The sequence below is a fragment of the Stegodyphus dumicola genome, chromosome 3 (genome assembly GCF_044657685.1).
Source record: "Stegodyphus dumicola isolate Sdum_Otavi_A_Nest chromosome 3, ASM4465768v1".
In the NCBI taxonomy this organism is placed as follows: Eukaryota; Metazoa; Arthropoda; class Arachnida; order Araneae; family Eresidae; genus Stegodyphus; species Stegodyphus dumicola.
Genome location: NC_140770.1, coordinates 66,808,783 through 66,832,023, shown reverse-complemented (window position 1 = coordinate 66,832,023; position 23,241 = coordinate 66,808,783). Strand labels below are relative to the sequence as shown.

General features: G+C 33.4%; 1 protein-coding gene across 1 annotated transcript in view; it reads left to right on the top strand.

Annotated features, from left to right (window-relative positions):
• Positions 1 to 23,241, top strand: part of LOC118191962 (E3 ubiquitin-protein ligase synoviolin A-like) — an 89,597-nt gene that overhangs the window by 261 nt on the left and 66,095 nt on the right. The gene's annotated exons all lie outside the window — the stretch shown is intronic.

The following is a 23,241-nucleotide window of genomic DNA, read 5'->3' as shown; positions in this document are numbered from 1 at the left end:
GAAATTATTTTATGACAGCTATATGTACTTCTTTTATGTCTGCTTAGTTTTAGACGTAGGGAAATACAAGTTTATAATAATTTACCTTAACAATTTATTTTTAAAACATAGCTGTGCTTGAAGCATATGAATGAAACTAATACATATAATAGCTTGTCTTTTTTATAAATAGTCAATAAAAGCATTAGATGTCTCAAATCTGTAAATACTGACAGTAAAGCTTATGTTTATAACGTAGTGGCTCAAAATATTCTGCATTTAATAAACTTGTAAATTGTAAATAACAGAGACCTCAGTTCTTTTGCTGTTCATTCAATTTTAATGCATTTCAGTGCAATTAATTTACTTTTTTATTTAAGTTATATGTTTTAAGTATTTCACCTGATTTCCTGTAGGATCCGTTTGAGGTTTATCTTTTGTAATGCAAATTTTGATTACATGAATTGAATTTATATGCACTCTTTTTTTAGTATAATTCAAATTTGTAGTCTGTTAACTTCCATGAAGTCATAATGCCAGCTATGATTTGCATTAATTACTAAATGTTAACTGTCCTTTTGTAGTAGTTCATTTTTGGATTCATGGAGAAGTGATAAAAAATCCGTAATATATGTTATAACTGTTAAAGCTAATGCTTCCAATTTTGATATGAGATAGTATCTTTATATGTCCATGTAATAAAATATTTGCTTTACTAGAAATGCAAATGCAGCTTAAATAATTTTTAAATGAGCAGGAATTATTCTAGATTTTGGTAATTTCTAGTGACTTTCTGGATAATTACTGATTAGTATCCTTTTGGTGTGAATAATGTAATGATTTACTTATAATGGTAAAATGTTTAAGCAATTAGATTGATTACATACTTTAAAAAATATATATATATTTATAATTGGGAGAAAATAGCACACAGTAAAAGTTTTGAGTAAATTGAAATTTATTTAGATACTTACCTTTTCAATGGGTACTTGTTATTTGCATGACTCTATTGATAGGAACTAACTAATAAACATCTGTCTTAATGTTGCTGTTATGTATGATCATGAAAGTACCAACAGTAAATAAATATTTTGATGATTGTATATGTTACCTATTTTTGTGACTATAAGTTCGGTTAATCTTTGGAATATGGTAACAGGTATTTTGGCGACATTTTGGTAAGGCAATAAAGGTTACTAGCTAGGACTTTAGCAGTGTACATGGATAAAGTCAAAAGTGTGCGCAATGCCATTTTTGTGCAATTCTGGGATTTTTTTTTAAGTGAAAATAGGTCGACGTGTACATGGATGATACTGTGCATGTGCAGTTCTTAAAAACGCGGCAAGCAGTGGGCGATTCTGCACTTTCTCCCAATTTCGCACCTAATCGTCTTCATGATTAAGCACTTTTGTTCCATAAAAGTTCTTGCATAAACGTAATTCGGCTAGCAGATTGTTGGAAAAAAATGTTGAGTTAAAAAAAAATGCCTTTGCTTCGTGAAAACAAAATGGCGTCCAAAACAAAACTAGCAGGTTGCTGTAGCAGGGTTGGTCGCCAAAAAATCGCCAAGTTACCATAATCCAAAGATTAACCCAATTTTGGTTCACTCTAAAGGAAGAAAAAAATTGTAAACATGGTTAATTTTTACTGCAGTTTTCGAGACGTAAATAGATTTGAATGTGAGCTGCCTGGTGGGTTAATTTAAAGGTCTCGGTCAGGACAAAATTAATAAGTTGCTAAGAGATTTATAAGAGAAAACTTTTGCTGATACAGATTTAGACTGTGCAGATAGTGATAAATATGTTTTAATCAATTTTTTAATGAAGATAAAGTTGCTGATGACTTCAAATGCAATGCTAATTTATTTGAATGGAGACAGCCAAATGAGCATGACAAAGCTAACATTAGCCCTATACTGGTAATCCTGGTATAAAGATTGAATTTTCAGAAACTCATCTTGCTATGGATTTTTTTAAATTATACTTTTCAGATGAATTGTTTAAAATTTTAACCAGAGAAACTGATCGATATTCTTCTCAATTCTTAGAGTCGTGGCCAAATATAAGCAGTAAAAAGAAATAAAGAAAGCAACTGAACGTCAGTTACATCTAACGAGCTTCAGATACTCGTGGAACATATTGAAAAAGATAGCATTTGAGATTATTGGTTCACAGATTTAATTGAACACTAATTTTTTAATAACATAATGTCATGAGACAAATTTTTAATGATTTAAAAACTTTTGCATTTAGAAAACAATATGGAAAAACCCGACAAAATTATGAGGTTAATCTTTGGATTATGGTAACTTGGCGAATTTTTGGCGAAAATTTGGCGACCAACCCTGCTACAGCAACCTGCTAGTTTTTGTTTGGACGCCATTTTGTTTTCACGAAGTAAAGGCATTTTTTTCCCCCCTTCAACATTTTTTTCCAACAATCTGCTAGCCGAATTACGCTTATGCTAGAACTTTTATGGAACAAAAGCGCTTAATCATGACGAAGATTAGGTGCGAAATCGAGAGAAAGTGCAGAATCGCAAACTGCTTGCCGCGTTTTTAAGAATTGCACATACACGGTATCCATGTACACGTCGACCTATTTTCACTTAAAAAAAATTCCAGAATTGCACAAAAATGGCATTGCACAACACTCTTGACTTTATCCATGTACACTGCTAAAGTCCTAGCTAGTAACCTTTATCGCCTTACCAAAATGTCGCCAAACTACCTGTTACCATATTCCAAAGATTAGCACAAAATTGTCCTGAAAACGGCCCTTGTTAGATTTTCTTCTCCCCTCCTTGTAGGGCGATCAACAAATCGTTTCACTTAAGTGATGGTTTCCTACTGTCCTTTGATTACTGCCTGGAGGCGATTAAGAAGATGGGTTGGTTTTGCCCTTACGGAGGAAGGAACACATTTTGTGTCCATGCTTTGGTTAGACGAAAAAAGATATTTTTTTTGGAAATCCAAAACAGAAAAGGCTGTTTTGTATTGCCTTGCTACTAATTTTGTGCATATTTCTGATCTTAATTGCTTATCAGAGCCATGCCTAGCTATTTTTTCACCTGAGGCAAAAAGGTAAATGCGCGTCCATATAAATATAAAAGTAACTACATTTGTATTAAGCAAAAGTAATTGTATTAAATCAAAATATCATAATTCTTATAGCATAATTATACCATAATTCTTAAAGTATTTTTTAATCGTAGTTTTATAAATTCAGAAAAATAATGTAGCCAATTAATTATTTATAATTTTCAAATGAAAACGTTAAAAAATTTGTTTTTGATAAATAAGAAATAACACTGAAATGCATACTGCATTAATTTCCAGGTTTTCTTGCAATTTTTTTTTGGGTTTGTTTTATTGATTTAAGTTTGATGAAGCCTATTTCCCCTAATAATTACTGACAAATTAAAAAACATAATTAAAGTAATTTTCGAATTCGTATAGCCAATTCGGCACCTCTTCTAGTGAATGCCTGCCCCTTTTCCCGGCTTTGTTGCTTTTTAAGTATAAATCCCAGAATTGCACAAATACCGTGCAATTTGATTTTTATTGCGTTTCGGTATTTTAATGCACGTTTATAGAATGTTAATTTGTTTTTATATGCATATTTCAGTAATATAATCTTATGACTAGTGAGACAGTGTAGTTTAACTAATTTTCTGCTTTTGATTCATGCTATCGAGCTTTAATGTTAAGAAAAAATTTATAAGAGGCCTTAAATACCTAATTCCTATTGAAAGCTACATGAAATTGATAATTAAATTACTATTAAAATAACAAACACATGCTCAGTGTCAGTTATTTCGACGTAATGTTTGTAATTCATTTTACCACAAATTTATTTCGTTTATCTTGTTTCATATTTATAAAAGGGCAGTTTACCTTTATCGCATTTATTGGTTGATAGAAGTTATGAAATATTGAATATGTTGAAACAAATTTCAGTCATAATAACCTTATGAAAAATTTCCTACATAATAACAAGATGTCATGGATACCTCTCAGTTTCCAAACTGAATTACATGGCACTGAAATTCGATGCATTTTCATATGATTATTTTTGACAGAAAAAGTTACCTTATGTAAATCACAAAAGAACATTGTTTTAATTCTTAATTAAATATAGTACTTGTATTAAATTGCTAAAATTCATTGTTAGGAAAATCTCGCTCTAAAAAATTAGGTACTTTTACCTTTCAAAGGGGAATTTTTGTGGTTTTCCCTGTGCATAATGTGGGCGCGAGTAAGTTTTTCTTAGAATGTCCTCCACAGAGGCATTCCTCCCTTTAGGCAGATAGCTCTCGCGTGCTTTGAAGGAAAAATAAAACAAACCAAAACAAAAGCTTCAAAATTGGTGTTTAACATTTTTTTGGGTTCAAATACGCAAATTACTTAGAGATCTCAATTCACATTATCAAATGTTATTATTTAAATAAATAAAAGCAAGCTGAGGATTTCCATTTAAATTGTTTGTTTTAAAATAAAAAATAAGAACAGTAAGTTTTGAATAAATCTTGTCAACATCAAGCAGGGATAGGAACATGCCAATGTAAAATTTAATATTAGGCCAAAAAGAAACGCTTTGACGTAGATTTTGGATAAAACTTAATCAAATTCGCAGGTAGTCAGAGACAGGCATTTCTTCAGTAGAGAGAAAAAAATGTTTCAGAAGTATTTGTGTATTTATTACATAAATGGGTACTATTCGGTTTCGAGGGCCGTAAAAAAATTGCAGCGAAAATGTACGCGCAAAAGCGCCAAATCTAGCAAACTCGCCCATTTAACAGCGTGCCAAAGCTAGCGCACGCGCTGATTTCAGATTGCGTAAGCTTATATAGGTCTATATTTCTTAAGACGTCATTGAAATACTAGTTTAATTTTTAAATTCTTTTTTGATATCCTATGGATTGAACAATTTGGAAATTGCCCATGACGAAAACTCGGCAATAGAATTTTGGGTAAAGTCCAGAATTACCTACTGCTTGACACGTTTTTAAGAATTGCACATACTCGGTATCCATGTGCACATTGACCTATTTTCACTTAAAAAAAAATCCTAGAATTGCACAAAAATGCCACTGCGCACACCCTTGACTTTATCTGTGTACACATCGACATATTTTCACTTAAAAAGTAAAAGAAAATTGACAAAAATCCAATTGTTTTTAACCCTTGTAAAAAGCGGCAAACAAATAAGTGAGCGATTCTGCACTTTACAGAGAATATTTTCAAAGAAAAGGCATCATTCATTATAGAAAATTACGTTTGAACAACCAACGAGATGAAATTATGCTTTAGCGATAAGTCGGTAGCGAAATAGCGATGCAGGCATCCATTCAGTTATCGTTAGCAATTTTTATATAAATTATAATAATGATCTGAAATAGTTATTTACTCTTATGCTTCCATTCAGTCATGTTTAGCCTTTTTCATATAAATTATAATAATGAAAAAGTATTATATGAAATTAACCTTTCATCTAAATTAAAACATCAATCCTAAATAGTTATTTACTATTATACTTCCTTTCTTGCCACAATGATTAGGGTTACCGCAATTATTTTTGGCAGCATTGGCATCAACAATAGTTTGGCGATTTTTTACGGCCCTCAAAACCGAATAGTACCCATAAATGTTTTAATGCTTCCATAGCACTGCTAATCTATAAAATTTATTTGATGAAAAGTAGGAAGTTTGCTTTTAAAACTCCGATTTTTCAACTGTTTTCAGTGCCATATGTGGCATTGAAAAACACATCTGACCGGGAGGCAGATTAATGGCTGAAAAATTCTTAGAATTTAAAGAGGCATCGAGCAAGAAAATTTAGGGATGGCAAAATTCTAAGACTTTGGCACTTGACAACAAAAATTTATTGTACGGCAAAAGTTTTAGAATGTAGAGAGCTACAGAATTTAGGCAGGGCAAAATATTTTAAATTTATAGAACATCGGTCAATAGAATTAAGATCCCACAGCGATTGCACTGAGAAGCAAAATCTCTAGCATCGACCTGCTTCTCGATTATGAGGATGGACGCTGATTAACTTGCGAGCAGCTATTTACGATTTCTGCTATAATAAACTGAAATTTAATATAATAATTTAACACTATATATCAGTTTAGGAAAACATGATGATACTTTTGAGACGTTTTCTTTAATTCCCCAGTACACTTAAAAAAAAAAAAAAAAAAAAGATTATATAATGATATTACTAACAAAATTACGCCGATGACGCATTTAATTTTTACCTTTTTATTAATCTAAATAAATATGCCATTGAGTTTTCCGTAACTAGTAGTTTTGCAAATTAAAAATGTTCAATAATATAATATGTGATTATGGTATTATTGGTATGGTACTATTTAATTAAGGCAAAGCACACGAGGTTTATCTGCCTAAAGGGAGGGATGCCTTCGTGGAGGACCTAAGGAAACTGGCTCGTATACATGTTACACGTGGGAAAAACCACGAAAACAACCATGTAGTCAGCCCGTTTGCGGGATTCGAACCTCGGACCGAACTACACCAGTGTTCAGCGTCTTTACCACTCGGCCGCTGGTGGGTAACATGTGATTATGAAAACTGTGTAAAAGACGAAAAATTCTTGCACATTCGTCAGGCAGCATACGATGGGTACCTGCTTGAGGAAAAGGATGCGTTTGTAGATGATTTTTTCAGGGAAACTTGTTTGGTATATTCAACCTAAAATTCACCAAAATACCAAGCAACGAACGCATTCGCCAGAATTCAATCTTAGGCAAAACTACCAGTGTTCAGTTTCAAAAGAGAGTTGCATCCATAAACACGCAACATGTCTGAAATTAGTATTTATTGCATCCAACAGTGATATGATTTTCTGATATAATTTAATGGAATATCACTGTAAAAGAATGGGAATCTTTTTTTTTTTTTTTTTCCTTTTGTAAGGAGATTTTTTTCTGCTTTGTTTTCAACATTTGGTTGAAATGCAAATTAAATAAATATTTACAAATGCAGAATATTGGATAGCTATTGATGATTTCTAGATTCAGTTTCTGAAATCCATTTCATGTGTCATTTCCTTAAAAAGGTGATACTGAAACCAACTTTCGAGGAGTAAAATGATTACTAGAAAAGAGTTTTCGATTTCTTTCATTCTTTTATTCCCATTATAAATTTATCCCGTAGTTCTTAGAACATTTTTCTATCCGTAAGTGATGATTTGCTTTCCGAGAAAATTTTCTGAAAGGAATAAATTACTTAGTCTTCAAACCATGGGAAAATCTTGCCATCGCCGGTACTTAATTCCCTTCATTTACTGACATAACCTGCTTTGTTATAACTATTGTACTTGTTTTCTGATTTTTACTGAATTTGCATGCTCAAAGCTAAGTAAAGAAACGCTATTGTGAATATCAGGGCATGAGTACATATATGAAAGGGTTATATATTTTTCAGAATTCATCTATGAGCTGTTTATTCTTAGGGCAGAAAGAGGAAAAAGCTTGCATACATCGCCATTCCCGGAAACTAGACAGTACCGAAAACATTACTAGACAGTCCGGTTTACCAAACAATAGAGTTTATCTGATTCCTAGTTGTAAAAGCTGACAGTTATAAATTGTTATGCTCATGGCGACCTTCAGAAGGCATCAAATTACTTCAAAAGTTCCTCTCCCTTTTCAAAACTCTCTTCTATTTGAGATGAATAAAATCATTTTGTACGTTTCTATGTTTCTAAGTTTATTGGATAAAATAGGGCATGGAGTAAGACAGCATTGCACACAAATAGATAGTTAGATTTCAATACCGTATGAAAAAAAAGTTTTGTATCGATTGAGAAAAAAATGTGTACACAGATTTAAATGTTCTTATATAAGCTTAAAGAAAGTATTCAATAATGTGAGTTATCCTTACCCAAAGCTAATTAATCAAACACAAATTTCTAAGTTTCCGTAAGCAGATTTAAATATTTATCCTAATAATTTTACTATTAAAAAAGAAAGGCCCTCTAGATTCAACTGTTTAAGTGTAAAATTTTACCTCGGAATACTTTATACATTGACTTATTTGCGATATCCTCAATTTCTATTTTAATTAAGTGCTGAAACTTCTACTCACACTTTAAATTAAATAGCGATTCTTTTTATACTAGATAATAGAAATAAGGAAAAAATCGATATTGCTGTGTTTCTAGCAATTAATTATTCTGTGCAATGTGATATTACGCAGTACACATTATTTACTTTATGAATGGGATTTCTGTAACAGAATGAATTATCTACATAACTGCATCACTTAAACGGAGTGCATAGAAGACCTACATAAGAGGAATTTCAGCTCTTCTTTCTTTTTTTTTTTTTTAACTTCTGTGGTAATAGTAAATTTACCATTCATCCCGAAGGTATTGCTACAGTATTAGCGATTTTATTTATCCATTGTTTATAACAAGATGAAAAAAAAAAAAAAAAGAGGTATAATAGTTCACAGTTCAAATATAGGGGATGAAAAGGTAACTTATGCCAAACTTAGGTTTGTTCTTTGCTAACAGGTCAATTTTGGACTAAGGACCAAGACATTTAAATTTCAATTACATCCACATAATCGAAAATAATTGAACAAATGATAGAGCGAAATTGCTAAGCCTGTATTTAAAGGAGTCGTTCAGGTACATTTGAAGTAGAGATTTCATCTATCGAAGCGTGCAGCATATAAGGGGTAACCACTAATGGAAGTCGAGAGATAGAGCAGTTTTTCCTACTCTGTCACACATTGTTCTTAACAGCTGTAAGAAAGGCAGGGCATTTGTTGTTTAGGAACATGTTTTTCTTACTTGTTCTCATGCTTTATCTAGCATTCTTTCTATTCCCATTATTGGTGCTTGAAAAAGCCGGAAACCACCGCCTCTGGTGTTTCTCTGTTTTTCAATGAAACTGTAATTCCAGCCTGATCTTGGTTGAAATCGGATATTTTACTTTATTATTTAATTTGCTAATATTTTTATTTCTTAACATTTTATTTAATTTTAATCATTGACGTTTTATTATTTTATGTATGTATTTTTGTCATCATTCCGGATGGTCTTCCATAGGGCTGTGAAATTTTAAAAATTAGACCCTGTGTAATAGGTAATATTAAACTGCGATATATAGTTTTCCCTTTTCTTAAAATGCGAGGAAGGCACGAATTAGACCCTTGTATTACATCTTTTCATAAATCAAATAAAAATTTAGAAATATAATTATCGCTTTTAAGTAACTCAGTTTACTAAATAATTGCAAATTGAATAAATTGAAAGGAAAATTAAAGATCTTAGACTCTGCAGAATGCTGCGTTTCTCTTCTCAAGACGGCAGGAAGAAATACGCATGTTAGTGGAACCCAATAGAATGAAATGAATGTAACAGTGAAAAATTTTTAGAAGGACTCTACTGGGGATGTTTCTAACAATAGAAATGCAGAACGAATGCTCGACCTTTTAATGCTATAATTCGTTTCGAGCTGATTTATGTGTTAAGTAAATAGCAATGCAAATTTAATTTTAGGAAGTAGACACTTGATATCATTTTTAATTAAAAGAAAAATAATATTAATAAAAATAACAACTTTATGGCATTTCTAATTTAAAAATTATTTTAAATATTCTAATTTTAAAAACTTTGATAGTAAAATTTTCATTGAGATATTATGCTATAAATTTTCAGACTGCAATTTACGAAATACCTATTTTTTTAAGTATTTTTCGGTACTTATATTGATACAGATAATATAGAAAGCACCAAACGTAGCTATGATGTATTTCAATTTGTCCTTAGTATTTTCTCACATATGGTATTAACACTTTGTCTACACGTTTCTAATGTTTCACCATAGTAAGCCTTCTCTTTCTGAATGTATTCAGTTTCTTTTTGCTTTTGTTTCCTGATTCTTCTTTTTTTTATTTTATTTATTTATTTATTTAATGTTACCATATCCTGAGTTTTACTCTAGCTATTAGCTAGAGTAGCTACTAGCTAGCATTCATTATAGTACATTCATTATATTCATATAGCTACTAGCTAGCATTCATTATAGTACAAAAACTAATATAGCTTGTCAATATCAACACATTTTCATCTTCAATAAAATCCACTAATTCGATTGATGCTGTAAAAATTACAATTTAATACTTTAGCCAATTATTCTGATTATAGTGATTTAAATTCGATTTTAGGCAACATATGCATTCTTTCAGAAAACGCGATATATTGAGCACCGCTGTTACAAGTAAATACTGTACATTCAACCATTTCATAATATGTAAATGTAGCATAACTTCTTTTCGAGTGCTTGCACTGAGAGTCTCCTTCAAGTAAACCTTAATGGAACTTTATTTCATGAAAATTTAGAAGCATTATAAAAGCCTCAGAATTATTTCCATTGCAAACTTTTATGAATTATGCAGAAAAGTATATCAGAAAAACATCAATGAGAAAATATAAATGAATATACATTTCATGACAGTAATAAAACATTTTTTCAGTACCGACGGTATTAAAAAGCTCAATATTGTAATAAGCTAAATAAAATAAAACGGTCTTAAAAGTTTAATATTGTGATGAGTATACTAATCTATAACACTCATTTGATATTTTTGCCATTAGAACTATAATGTAATTCTAACCGTTAAAGTAACATTGTATTTGTATTAACTAGAATTATAATTGTAATTTCAATTAAATTTATCAGTACTCGTTGTTTCCTGCACCTTGAGGGAGACGCATTATTTTTTTTTTCTATTATATAAAATACTGTCCTCGGAAAAAAATGTCTCTAGACATGATTGTCTCCAAAATTAATGGATTTGATGAACAGAAATAATCTTGGAACAGCCTTTGGGCAAGTGCTGCGAGTATGCGAAATGTAAGACTGTAATTAAACTTCGACCATCCTGGAGACTACACTTTCTTAGAATGTTGCAATTCGACAAATTATAAGACCTTCCATTTATCTTTAAAGTTTAAGCTATCTGTTATTGACTGAGAAAAGCTGGTAATTCATTGTAGTTACTTTGTAGTTAAAACTACAACTAATGCAGTTATAATTGTAATTGTGCCGCCCAGATGGTATAGTGGTTAGGGAAGCCTGACTGCGATACTGAAGGGCCTGGGTTCGAATCCTGGAGAAAACATGGTTATAACTGTTCGTCCTTTCATAGGAGGCGATGGTGTCCCACATATTAGGTGCCTCCATAATAAAGAGACCACCCCATCTTGCCTTGTATAAACTAATGGACTGTGTTACACTGTAACTGTTCACAATCTGCCATTGGGGAAAAAAATAATAATAATAAAAAAATAATTGTAATACAATGATTGTTTGAATTACAATATAACTTCAAAAGCAATTAGATTTTTCTCTCAGCAGAGTAATAAGTCGGCTTTTGAATACTACTAGTTCAAATCGGATGCCAATTTCGGCAAACATTCTAAATGTTTAGATAGCTCCGTGGGTTTCCTTATGTGTGACATGAATACAAATAATTTTATTTTAGAAAGTTCTCTATGAGTACATCATTCTTCTTAAACGTTTTGTTGCATTCAATTAAATAAAGATCTTTTCCTGCTTTTATTAACGGGTGATGTGAACATGAGCCAGTTTCCCTTAGAAAGTCCTCCACAGAAGCATCTTTGCAGTCTTTACCGCAATCCAAATAATATAACAATCACAGGTGCATAAGAAAATTATACTTTTATTTGTTCTTACGTGAAACAATGATGGAAAATAGTTCATGCAAGCACTTTCACTTGTAACTGAATAATGCATTTTAACTATTTGTGGAAAATGTGTGTTATGTTGAATAAAAGACCAATTCGTACTTTTTTTTTTCCCCAATGGCAGGTAGTAGCCATGTATAGACATTGATCACTACTAAGGAAGGTCATGTTATTAAGGAGGGAACTAATATGTGGGCCACCGTTGCCACCTATGAAGAGGACGAACAAATTACATTCATGCCCTATCCGGGATTCGAACCCAGGCTCTTCGGTACGGCAACCAGAGTCACGAACTACTTTACTGCCTGGGCGGTAATTCATAATAAATGGATTTAGTAAAAAGTCTAGTACACACAGCAATTAAGCATACTGATTGCTGATCAGAATCCTTTTTTTACCTTAGCTGGTAAAAAACCTATTGCTTTAGCTAGCAATAGGTTGGATAAAATTATGAGACTTAGTTTAGTCCTTGATGATTCCCTTTCTGAAAATAAAAGGATAAATGTAATTTTTAGGATTTATTTCTTGCGTAATGTAATACAAGACAAGCTTCCCGTAACAAATCCTTTGCGAAAACATCCCTTTGCACTGGCATAAACTCGTTGCTTGCTTTTCCTTAATCTTGTAATTTAAGTTCACATGTATATCGAAGATCATAAGCATACATATTTGCTTACTAACGTTATGTGCATTACGGTCTATATAAAATATTTCCTTTAAATAAACTCCAATTTATGCTGGTACCACAAACTACAATATATGTAAGATGATTCAAAAGACATGACAGAAAATATTAATATATTTCTTATAGGTTATTATCCCATTGTATTATTTAAAAACTCATTATCCAAAATGCAGAAACATTTCGAATATAATATTATTGACTGTAATTTTCAAATATTATCACAATTTCCTTAGTCTATGTCACTGAAATTATAAGGGACAGTTGTTTTTCTGATTAAATAATTACAATCATCTGCTGCACAATTTTAATTAAAAGGTCGTTACAATTGCATTGTAATTTTTATTAGATTATATAATTACAGTTATACTGTTTATTCAATTAGATTTCACAATTAAAATGCAATTATAATTAAAATGCATTTGCGTAAATTGTATATGTAATTAAAAATTGTTACATTGTAATTACAAAATAATTGCATAATATTATTACAATTACTATGTGTTTTCAATTGCATTCTATAATTACATTTGCAATTAAGATTATGATTTTCCTGGGCTACGTAACTGCTTTTTTCAGAAACAATTGCTATCATAATTACATTATTATAATTACTTACTGGAGTTACAATGACAGTGTAATTGTAATTAGATTATATGATTGCAGTTGCATTGAATATGAAATTGGATTCCACAAATATAGAGTAATTGTAATTTAAATGAAATTATGTAAATTGTAATTGTAATTAAAAAAAGCTACTTTTTAACTATAACTACTTAGTAATTGCATAATTTTATTACAATTGCATACTACACTTAGAATTACAATTATGATCATGATTTCACTAGGTTAAGGAATTCTAATTATCGGAGACAAATACTTTCCTAATTACGTAGTTATAATTACCTACTGCAATTGCAGTTAAAATTACGTTGTAATTAGCTAATATTATTGTAGTTGTGATTAGATGCAATAAAATTTGTAATTCTAATTAGATTCTATAATTATAATGTTTGTGATTATCATTGCATTGTAATTGTAAGACTTAAGAATTAAAATGCAATTACATACATTATTGTAGCATTTAAAAATTACTTTCTAATTGTAATTGCGAAGCTAATTACAATTGCAGTATAATTGAAATCACATATTTCAAAATATTGTTGCAGTTTCTTGCAATTTTAATTCTAATTCCAATTACATTTTGCCAAACTGCATCTAAAATTTGGAGAATAATTAGGCTGGAAAATGAAAATTCTCGTTACGAACATAAACATTTAAGTTTACTATAGCTGGTATAAACACAGAACAGCTGGAAGTTTTGAAGAAGCTATTTATTCCGAGTTGTTATTTAAAACCTAACGATAAAACCCATTTGCCCCTAGGGAATAGATAGTTCCCTCTCCTCAATTACCTCCTGCAGAGAAAAATTATCACCTGCCAGTTTATATTAAGAGCAGAGAGGGGAGGGCACTCTGAGACAGGCCGTATATATGCTGCCTTGCCATTGTGAGGACCAAAATATTTGGACGCATATATGCTGCCTTGCCGTTATGAGGACCAAAATATAGGACGCATATATGCTGCCTTGCCACTATGAGAGCCATTATTTTCGAACGCATATATACCGCCTTGCCGCCTGGAGGGTTAAGGTGCTATTATAAGAACTGAATAAGAGCGCAAGAAAAAAAGTTACACTGAAATCATGATAAAAAGAATATAGTCAGCCGGATAAGAATTGGGAAACAAACCCAGAGTTCAAAGATAGGTGATTACTCTAAAAGGGGAACAGAAAATTTGGTACAACACTTGTACCATAGCTGGCATAAAAGCAAGTAAATATCGCGGTGCAACTGTTGTGTCAGCGACTTTAGAAAGTTAAAGCAATCAATCAGATACAAGGAAACACCAATGACTAGTGTGGAAAATTGAATGCACATGTATTATGGTTGCAGGATTACTGTTTGCCATTTAAATATAAATAGTTTATTGCTTTTTATTATGAATTAATTTTAATAGATACTTATTTCTATATATAAGCATTTTATGTTATATTAAAAATTTTTAAAGTAACAAAAAATAGCATAAAATAAATTTGCGTAAAATTTGTAAAAACGTCAACATAAATTTCAGTAGCGCAGATTTATAAAAAATAAATAAAATGTTGCCCCCAAGGGTTTTTTTTTGTGCTAACTTTATTTATTAAATATCGTGTTCTTCGCACTTAAACCATAAAATTCAATTCAAGAGCAATATCGCATGAGTATATCATTAGAATTTTTGATACACAGTCTCGCGTGCTAGAGATAAACATGTTTTTTTCCCCCCATACAGTATTGCCATTATTTACTTTGGAATTGTGAGTTTGTTAAACAAAAATTTGTTAAAGTGTTACAAGATATGAAATCGGTAATAAAACAAATTTCAGATTCCAAATTCGGGCTTCCAGATGCCCATATTCAGTGGAAGATTACATTATTCAAAATTTGATGGCTACTCAAAATTTGATAGGTACCGTTGTTTTATCAATGCGAGAAACACACATACATTTATGCAAATTCTTCATTATTTAATTTCTTTAAATATAACACAGGGCTCTAATATTTGGTGATAAAAATTTGAAAAGCGAACCAGCATTTATAGTGAAACAACGAAAAATGCCAAAACAAAATTAATAGCTTTTTGGGCTAAAAATTATAAAAAATTGCACAATCTGTCATTACTGATATTAAATATAGATGTTTTTCCATAGATAATTATTTGGTAAACAATATACATGCAGAAAGAAACAGTTTTATAATTTATTTCAAATATACAAAAATTATTGAAAGAAAAGCGCATTTTTAATGAAGTGGATGTGCTTTTCCTTTTTTCTCCCTCCCTTCTTTTTGTGTAACAATTTAAAATTCAATGTAATATTTGACACTGTTGGTAAAAGTATAGTTTAGGGACTCCTTGGCAAAACTTGGTGATTTTTGGCGGTACATAGATACCAATTTTGTGCAATTCTTTGACTCGTTATTTTGGCTTGCGAAGCGGCGATTTTTGCACCAAAAATTACCACTACACAAAGCCAAAATAATACAAACAACTGCACAAACTCTGTATCCATGTACACATCGACTTATTTTCACTTTAAAAAAAAATCCCCGAATTGCACAAAAATGGCATTGCGCACTCCTTTGACTTTATCCATGTACACGTCGACCTATTTTCACTTGAAAAAAAATCCACGAATTGCACAAAAATGGCATTGCGCACTCTTTTAACTTTATCCATGTACACTTCGACCTATTTTCACTTTAAAAAAATCCCAGAATTGCACAAACTTGCATTGCTCACTCCCTTTACTTTGTCCATGTACACATCGATATATTTTCACTTAAAAAGTCAAAGGAGCACCAAATTTTACAATATAGGCAAACAAAAAATACATAATCTCAATAAAATACATTTTAAACCAAACAATAAAACAACATAAAAAAGGAAAAACATGTTGTATATTTTAAGCACTACCAAAAGCAAATATTCATTTACCATGATTTTCGAGTTTGCTTCGTACACCCAGAGCCACATAAAAATCAAAATATCAATCGTACTCAAACGACATTTTTCAAACCAGGTGCTCTTTCTGATTAAACGCTTCACATAGTAACTGTCTGAACCTTTCTTCCTACAAACCCATTCAAATCCATCTAAACAGTTTTTACGTTTGACTAGACGCATATCCTTCCTACATACAAGGCACTTATAATGGCTACTAAGTAAACCTTCATTTACACACCAGTCAATTAAAGCTCTTTTACCCTTTCGCTCCAAATCGTACAGAAACTGTAAATTAGTCTTACTACGCTCAGCCATTCTACCGTCTAAAGAATCAAACCAACACACACAACAAAAATGCTTACAACACATCCCATGATTTAAAATTTCCCAGAATCATGCACCCGATTACGTCACAATAAATTTTTCCATAACATAGAACTACTCAGGCTACCATAAATGAAACAAAAACTTCACCATAATACAAGGGTTACCTTAAAGTCATTGTTAGATGTAAAGCATCTTTAATATTTTTTTTTAGCCTTGAGCAGCATTTTGGTTTAATAAGTGCTATAATTGAATAAGCTGTTTTACATAAGTATATCATGCTGAGTGGCAGAAGTACATTGAATATAATTTCAAAAATTAGGCAAAATTTCGGGTCTAGCTCAAATTCAAAATTCAGCCAGGATTTTTGTGGAAACTCGCTTCAAATACACAACAAATTAAGAATGCTATTGAGAAGCTGACGGTAGGGCAAGGAGTGAGAGACCTTTGGCCTGCAGCTTGGGTTATTCATCCTAAAAAATGAGGGTGAGAGCTTTAGAGTAGCAAAGTCTGGCAATACCTAATTTACCTACAGAAATGCACAGGTACCAGGCTTGCTTAAGCTTGTACCTGTATCTGCAGAGGATATTGTCTGTACAAATCTGCATTTGATTTTTCATAAAATTTTCTGACTTGTTCAACAAATTTCTTGGCTTGTGGCATGTGACTAATTAATGTTAAATAATGTAATTTTAAATTCATGTAACTAAATTAAGTTTTAAGTCCATCATTTTGCTTTGCGCCTCCGTTCAACATCGTGATCCGTAGTTTAAAAAATGCTGGTATATGATGCTGTTCCCGAAGAGTTAGAAACTATTTTGTGCAAAGGAATTTCAGTTTTATGAACTTTAAGCAGTGTAAATTTCAACACAATTACGATAGGTGGAATGAGTAATTTTTAAAACTGAGTGGGAAGTATATGAGAACTTAATATCTGTTTTAAATTTTGAGAAGTCTAAAACCGAAGGAATTTTTTCCACAACTCCATATTTCTGTTTGTTCATAATGAGTTGTCTACTCTTAGCAACTTAATAATAAATAAAATTATAATGGTTGGATTATAATTACTTTTGGGTAAGGTCTTTTCTTTTGGTTTATGATATGAAGTGAACTATGTGCTAATGAAATTAACATTGTGAGTAATTAAATGACGGATTGTAATTATTTGAGCTTTCAGAATTTTGCTGAATTTAATACTTTTTCAAAAACAGCAGAAAAACTGAAGCTATATTTTAATGCTTTTGTCTAATCTTCTGAAATATTAACATTAGAAAATTTTTAATGGAACTAGCATTAACAGTTGGAAGTTATTAGATTAAGTAGGTGTGCTGCCCACATGGTATAGTGGTTAGGGGAGCCTACTGCAGTACCGAAGGGCCCAGGTTCGAATCTTGGAGAAGGCATGGAAGTTTGTAAATGTATAGTGTCCATGGGGCATGGGGGCATTCCAAATATGCAGTGAGCCAAAAGTCCTCTCGATAGGTTGGTAGTAAGGGAAGAGAGGTGGCATACCTTCGGATCTGTCCACCCACGATACTCTTCATCAAAACTGGGGGCAGAATTGAGCAAAGTCGTACTGTCACATGTATGATGCTGAAGGCTCTTGCCAACGACGAATCTTGCGCTCCTTGCCATGATGAATTTCGTGGGCTTGTTCTGATATTACTGTCAGACAAGTGAGGTAAGTCACAACACAGCACAGATTAGGTATGATTAGATGATAGTGATGTGAGATTTTGGAATTTAAAAGGAATTTTTTTATGGCATTTGCACCATTTTGGTTTCAGACAAAGATTTAGGATCAATAGATGAAAAATAAGGAGTTAAATATACAATGTTCAAATGAAGATATAATGGATTCGTACTCAGATGCAAAAATTCATGTGTGTTTCTTATATTCAGGGTTCGAATCCCTGAAAAGTCATGGTTGTAACTGTCTGTCTCTTAGGAGGCAGAGATGGCTGTCTATTAGGTGCCTTCACAATAAAATGGCCACCACTTCTTAGAAGTGACAAGTGTTGAATAGGTAAGTGCCTGTCATTGGATTTAAAAAAAAAAAAAAAGAATTGTCTGTTTGTCTGTTGGAGTTAGAGATTGGAAAAAAAAGGGTGGGGTGGGGAAGGACAGGAATTTGGAGCTGTGCCCCCCCTCCCTCCCAAAAAAGGGGAAGAGAAGTTTCAGACTATGAATAGAAAAGTGTTGATAACCTGAATATAAGTTATATATTTTTGGTAATAAATTATGGGAAAGGTAGTTTATTTTTAGTAAATCTCATAAAAACCAAAAATTTCAAATTTACAAATGAAGTTTTAAATATACTTATGTTTATTTAACCTCTTCAAAGGCAGATGTTTTATTCATGTAGATAAGGAGAGTAAGTAGTTTTATTCATTGCCAAGTTAAAAAGCACACTATTTAAATTATTATTATTTTTGAATGTTTGTCCTTTTGATTTTCCATGTATAATATGTCTTTGAAGCAGTAAATCACTTATTTCTGAGAATGCAGCAAATTAGTATGATAGTATTTGGATTTAATGATATTTCCTTTCTTATTCCATTTTGCTTTTACTTTTCTTTCATATGTATATATGTAATATATAATACATACATGTATGGAGAGAAACTGTTTCACATTAGGATACTCATGAATTTTTTTAGCGTGGGGTGTAAATATTGTATAAGACTTTTCATTTTATTGTTTATTTTTATCTTTAATTGCTCATAAGGTCATGCGAAACGAAACATGATTCCGTTCTCTTGTATTATTCAGGTTTTAATGTTTCAGATTGAGAAGAAAATATGAATAATCTAAAATGTGTTATAAAATTTTAATGATTGGTAAATTCACTTTAAATAACTTAATAAAATTTTCAAAATAGTATGTGATTGTCTTAACTTTTGCATAACTTTTTAAAATGTGATGGAATTTTGAATACATTTTTAGAATTTTTCTACAGTGATTTAATTTACTTCTAGTAAATTTTTAATTTAAATTTTATATGTATATATATATACAGGGTGTTTTCGAAATTCATGGGCAATGATTTAAGGAGGGGATAGAAAACATCCAAACAAGCAGTTTCACTGTACAATGCATGGGCAGAAAGCAAGTAGTGAACCACTAGATGGCGCTGTAATGGAAAGCATAAAGCATGAGTTTTCTCACACATCATCATTTCTAGCGTGAATTTCAGAAGGCATGTTGACGTACGGTAATCAAAAAAAGGTGAATCTGCATTTTATATATGGTCTTGCAGGTGGATATGCTCTAGAAGCTAAAATACTGTACAGGCAATATTTTCTGAAAAGACATGTGCCAGACTGAAAAATGAGTGATTGCATCAGTGCCTGTGTGAAACAGGATCCTTTGTCACTGGCATACATGACGCAAGGTGTGGCAGGAGTGTGCGGATGCCACAAGTTGTAGAAGACATTCTTACAAGAATGGGAGATTGTCCAAATATTATCATGTAAAGTAAGTTTTCCATGATGTAGATAGACGCCGCTTAATCATTTGGCGAGTATTACGGGACAAAGGATTACTTCCCTACCATGTACCAAAAGTGCAAGCCTTGACACCTGCAGATTATGCACCACGTGTCGAGTTTTCATGTTGTTTTTTGCAACGGCTAGCAGTGCAGCCTAATTTCAGTTCATATGTGTTATTTGCAGATTGCATCTTTACTCATGAAGGCATTTTTAATACACGTCTTTATCACCTTTGAATTTTTGCCCACGAAAGACCCTGTATATGTGTACGTGTGTGTTTGTATATATATATATGCATGCATATGTACACTGGTGTGCAAAACTTAAGCAACAGCAGGGTTTTTTGCCATAACTCCACGAGAAATCAACCGAGAGACATGAAATGCAGAAATGAAGGAGAGTATTATGTACGTAAAGGATGACAAAAGCATCGGAGCTAAAAAAGGAATACAATTCATACGATATGGAATCAAACAAAAACAAGCTTTATTGAACGCATGGTATCGTGACTCATGATTGTCTATCCAAGAGGAAGAACAACAAGCAGATGTTCCTTAGTATTGGATATGCTATGCCCTCCCCTCACTGCAATGGTTGCTTCGCACCGTCTCCACATACTCAGAACCAGCTGGTGCAACATTTCTTGTGGTAGGAGTGCCCATTCCTCAATCAGCATTCGTTTGAGTTGTTGGGTGTTCTCCGAAGGATGTAAGCGTGCTGCAATGCGTCTCCCCAAAGCATCCCACACATGTTCGATTGGATTTAAATCTGGGGAGTATGCTGGCCAATCCATTCGAGTGATATCTTCCCTTTCCGGTAGCTCCTCAACAGCAAGAGTCCAATGTGGCCGTGCATTGTCATCCATAAGAATTAAGTCTGGGCCAATGGCACCTCGGAGCAGGCGCACATAGAGAAGGAGTACCTCCTCACAATAGCGATCGATCCCTTGGTTACAGACCCTCTGTCAAAAACGTGGAGCTTAGTTCGCCCGTTCAGCATAATGCCTCCTCAGACAAGAACTCCAGGATCACCGTTACAGTGTTTTTCCTTGATGTTACTGGGATAAAACCAGGTCCCGACCTCTCTCCAAATCAAAACGCTTTGAGAATCGCTTCTGGTACTGAACCAACTCTCATCCATAAAGAGGACATGACTTCATTGATCAGTTGTCCAGTTTTTTTGCTTTCTGCACCACTGTAAACGGTGGCGTCGGTGGTCAACTTTCAATGGGAGGCAGCGTTCAGGACGTCGGGCGAATAGGCCCCCTTTGTGAAGGCGTCTGGCCACAGTAAACCGCGACACTTGTCGCTCTGTTGCTGTACAGAGTTACTGAGCTATGGCGCTTGCTGATGGCTGTTGGCCTCTTTTCGCCTGCAGGACGATATATCGGTCATCCCCTGCAATTGTCGTCTTCGGGCGGCCACCACCAACCTTTCTAACAGCTGTACCTGTGGTTTGGAATGCTTTCCAAGCACGCGAAACTACACTTTAGTTGATTCCGAATGCTGCAGCTACTACACTGGTGACTGTACGCCCCTCCTCCAGCTTTCCGATCATTTTTCCACGTGTGAAGTTGTCCAGGTGATTTCTTCTAGCCATATTTTACGAACTGACTCACTGGCACTTGCAGCGAATATGTTGAATTGCGTCTCCATCCTTCCTTTTATTCTACTGTTGAGCTGCGCGTGCCGACATCACGCATTTTGTGTACGCTCACGTCGCCTCTGACGTTTCGTTCCTGGTATTTGCATACACATGACGTTTCTACTGACTTAAGTGTTCATTGTACTGATCTCCAGACCTCCTTTTCTGCAATTTCATGGCTATCTGCTAAATTTTTACATTGTTGCTTAAGTTTTGCACACCAGTTTATATATATGAACAGAGTGAATCTGAACAAGTGGGAAAAACTTCAGAGACTGATAGAAACTGTAGGGTCTTATATACACTGGTTATCATAAATTAAGGAAAAATCACAAAAATAGCGATAAATCTCTCAAAAATAAGCCAAACCGTGTAAAATTTGAATATGTTGCCAAGTAAGAGTAGCTGAGTAAAACTGCAATATGCAAATTTGTGGCGCTGCACTCGAAATACGTCATCTGCTAGGAGAATAAAAGCCCATGTTCGAGAGCAAGGCCACATATTTCACTGTGATAGTGACATCAGAAATCCGAGATAGCCAATTCGTAACATTGATCTCCAGGCATCATTTGCCTGCAGAACTACGATGGAGAGCCATTGGGAGATTAGAGGCAGGATAAAGTCAAACAGAAGTGGCCAGATGGCTAAATGTTACTCCTTCTGTGGTTCATAGACTTTGCAGGCGATTTCAAACCACAGATTCGACCTCTGGGAGGTTCAGCCAAGGACGACCAACTGCTACGACGAGCGCCGCTGACCGATATTTGACATTATGTGCACACAGGAATAGAACCGCTACTCCGACTCTTCGTAGATCCTCTTTTGCTGCAGCCACTGCAAGGTTGGTGTTAACGTCAACTGTGCGTAGAAGGCTTCACGAAGGTGGTCTATCAGCGAGACGACCAGCCATTTGCTTGCCGCTCATATCACGCCATAGGAGAGACCGTTTGTAGTAGGCATGACAACATGTCCACTGGATGCTTGATCAGTGGAAGGCTGTTCTCTTTACGGATGAGTCCAGGTTTAGTCTAGAAAGCGATAGTATGCGTTATTTGATATGGAGAGAACCTGGAACCCTTTATCATCCATCAAACATCCATTAAAGAGATGCATACGGAAGAGGCATTTTCTGTGTTTGGGGTGGCATCTCTTTGGGTGGACGCACAGACCTCCATGTCTTTCCAACCGAAACTGTGAATGCTCCGGTTTATAGAGATGACATCCTTGATGCTTATTTTGCGCCCATGTGCCGAGCAATAGGTGATGCTTTCCTGTTACAAGACGATAATTCAAGACCACACAGAGCTCGCATCATAGATGATTATCTTCAACAGGAAAGAATTATGCGCATGGAGCGGCCAGCTCGATTCCCGGACTTGAATCCTATCGAGCACCTGTGGGATGATTTAGAGAGATGTCTAGCTGCTCTCAGCCTGCCCCATCAGACCGACCCTTGCCACGCTTGCAACAGCTTTGCAAGAGCAATGGCTCTCGCTTCCTATGGAACTGCTGCATAATTGAAAGCATCATGCATCACTGTATGTGCTGTATTGCTTCTAGAGGGAACCATATTACCTATTGAAGGTACTTTTCCTATAGCAAACTGACACCTTCGATTTGTTCATTTTATACATGGGCTAATTTCTATACTACCATAATTGTCTGGTAATTTATTTTTATGTTATTTGATACCTTACTATATGTTGTATATTGTGGGTAAGTTTCATAAAATTCTACATGTAACTTTTTCAGTAATCGTGATTTTTGCGATTTTTCCTTAATTTATGATAACCAGTGTATATAACATCAAGGTTATCTTAGGCGATTT